This window comes from Podarcis liolepis, assembly GCF_965112155.1.
Source record: "Podarcis liolepis genome assembly, chromosome: 2".
In the NCBI taxonomy this organism is placed as follows: domain Eukaryota; kingdom Metazoa; phylum Chordata; class Lepidosauria; order Squamata; family Lacertidae; genus Podarcis; species Podarcis liolepis.
Window position 1 is genome coordinate 18295214 of NC_139555.1, and position 3035 is coordinate 18298248.

The following is a 3035-nucleotide window of genomic DNA, read 5'->3' on the forward strand; positions in this document are numbered from 1 at the left end:
ATAACAAGTAGTCAACTGTGGACAGATACTTAAATCTACAGGATAGATTGTGTTTTGGCTTGTGTTACAGTGGTACCTCGGGTTAAGTACTTAATTCATTCCGGAGGTCTTTTCTTAACCTGAAACTGTTCTTAACCTGAGGCACCACTTTAGCTAATGGGGCCTCCCGCTGCTGCCGCGCCGCCGGAGCCCGATTTCTGTTCTCATCCTGAAGCAAAGTTCTTAACCCGAGGTACTATTTCTGGGTTAGCGGAGTCTGTAACCTGAAGCGTATGTAACCTGAAGCGTATGTAACCCGAGGTACCACTGTATTTTAATTATAGCAGGCATGTTCCAAGAGACTGCAATCTACTCCCACTATAAATAAACTGGCAGTGATCTACTCATTGGATTGACCAATCTTGTCCAGCTTTTTTTGGGGGGGATCCAAAGTTGCTGAGCTCTTGGGGGAAGCTTGCTGCCCTACAGCTGAGGGGGATGCGGCGGGCGAACCGTTTTGGCAGCGGGAAGCCTGCGCCGCAGCGTCTCTCACAGACGGTTAGTGCCGCACACCATTTTGTCACCCCCCTCAGAGGTGACACCCAGGACGGACCGCCCCCACCTTGCACTGCCCCGTCTGTGGGGAGCAGAAAGGAGGAAACTTTACAGAGGCAAAAAGAAAAGGAAGCACAGGGAAATTTGGGGTCTTAATGAGGGACCCTTCAAGATCAGGGACTTAACAGGGGAGCCTGGGGGGACTTTCAGAGTGCAAGGGATTATTGACAGGTGAGAGGCCCCACCTACATGCCAATCAAGTGATGTCATAATGGCATTCTGTGGTTGGTAAGTGGTTGGCCCCACCCACCTGTCAGATTTGCCCCATGAAGCCAGATCTCCATCCCTAGATTTGCTTTCTGATCTGAATACAGCACAAAAGAGCAGCTGAATGTTTGGATTGGAAACATTTCTGTTCCCTTTTATTGCAAGATGTAGCAGCGACGCATTCTCCTGAAGAAGCCCCTTTTCTATTGCTAAGCACAAATTAGCACGCTAATATAAACCTCACTGCTATAAAAATGAGCGGTTAGTAATAATTTTACCTCCTTTCTTACTGTGACCATTTGTAGCCAAAAGTACACCTGAAATTAATAAAATACTTGTTGCAAAGTCCGGACACCTTCACTTTGAAGCAAGGTAAGGAGAAACAGAGTTCCTCCATAAATTCAAAGGATGTGTAATTGGTAAAAGTCTAACTAATAGCAAATCAGTTCAACTACCGTGTTTTAGATTTCTTGCAACATCAGCTATCCCCGAAATTCCATTAAATATGATTAGTTTAATTATTTTGTCCTTAGTAGAAGAGTGCTAATTAACTTGGTAATGATAAATATGCATTTGAATGTCAGTTTAAAACCCCTAAAGATTCTCATTATCCTTAAAATCTGAGGTATGGATTTTTTAATTTTCTTTTTCTTTTCTTTTTTTAGTATTAGGATCACCACAGAAAAGATTTCTTCAAAGTTGGGAGAGAAACTCAAAGGTAGCAGGCATTAAAATGTCGTAACAATTCTGCAGCTCTTATCAAGGCTTTCTTCCAATGGAATGAACAAAGAAACATGAATTTTTGGTGCCACCTTTTCTTCAAATGCTGTCCACATGTGGATAACAGCAATACAAATGCAATAAAACAGAGTACAATATAATAAAGGAGCAATAAAAGAAAATGTAAAAAGGATGCCTGCATTCTCAGTGAAGACTCATTGAAATCAATAGATGCAAGTAAAGATTAGAGTCAGCATAGCCTAGTTGGAAACAACCAGTTTAAACCAATTTTAAACGTTTTTAAATGTATTTGCAAATCAGATTGTGGGTCAAAGTACTGATGAAATAAAATTGCTTGGGCCTGAGGATCATCATAGATGGGGATGGATGGGCCACCACTGGCAATATTTATCAGTCAAAGACCTTATTGGAGTGTGAATGCTCTGAACATGTGACATACACATGTGACAATAAAGATTAACTTGATAATAAAAAATTTGTTATTTGTATCCCACCAATCTGACTGGGTTGCCCCAATGACTCTTGGCAGTTTTATTCAACATTTGGTGGGATGGGGGGGGGGTGTTTGACATTTTATTTGTATTTTTAATTGCTTTACAGAAGCTGTTGCAAAAGATGGAGTGAAAATAACTCAAGTAAGCAAGTAAGTAAAAGTTTAATGCAGGCTTCCTCAACCTCAGCCCTCCAGATGTTTTGAGACAACAATTCCCATCATCCCTGACCACTCGTCCTGCTAGCTAGGGATCGTGGGAGTCGTAGGCCAAAAACATCTGGAGGGCAGAGAGCCTGGTTCAATGCAACCCAGTCAGTATACAAATGAAATAACTACCACACTCACACAACTTAAGTTTCTGGCCATTCCCTCCCTGCAAGAAGTGAAGCTACAAGAAACCAGGCAGAGGGTCTTCTCGGTAGTGGTGCCCACCCTGTGGAACGCCTTCCCATCAAATGTGAAGGAGATGAGCAACTATAGAACATTTAGAGAACATCTGAAGGCAACCCTATATAGTGAAGCTTTTGAAGGTTTAATGTTTTTACTATGTTTTTATATATGCTGGAAGCCACCCAGAGTGGCTGGGGCAACCCAGTCAGATGGGTGGAGTACAAATAAATATTATTATTATTATTATTATTATTATTATTATTATTATTATTATTATTATTTGCAAGACTATACGGGAGGAGGGAGAATAGAAGAGAGGGAGGGGAATTCAGTTCACTTGCTCAGTGACATCACTGGATGCAACACAATATCTCTGACACACACTGTATTATTCCTCTAGCTGTCTGAGACCATGGGAAAGTGGAAAACGCCAGTGAAATCAAGGAATGGATTTTACACGTCCTAGGTTTTCCCTAGACTATAGCACTCTGAGATATGTATTTGACCTATGACAGTGCTACCCCCCAAGGATTTCATTAGAAGGCAATGCAGCGTTGTTACATTTCCCCCCTGCGAAGCGTTCTGTAACTTACAAATTTACAGAAGAAAA

At 41.6% G+C, this 3035-nt stretch overlaps 1 long non-coding RNA gene across 1 annotated transcript; it reads left to right on the top strand.

Annotated features, from left to right (window-relative positions):
• Positions 1-867: 867 nt before the first annotated feature.
• Positions 868-1714, top strand: LOC310697594. Its single transcript, XR_014521070.1, has 2 exons — positions 868-1173; positions 1467-1714. It is a non-coding gene; the product is annotated as an uncharacterized lncRNA (long non-coding RNA).
• Positions 1715-3035: the final 1321 nt, after the last annotated feature.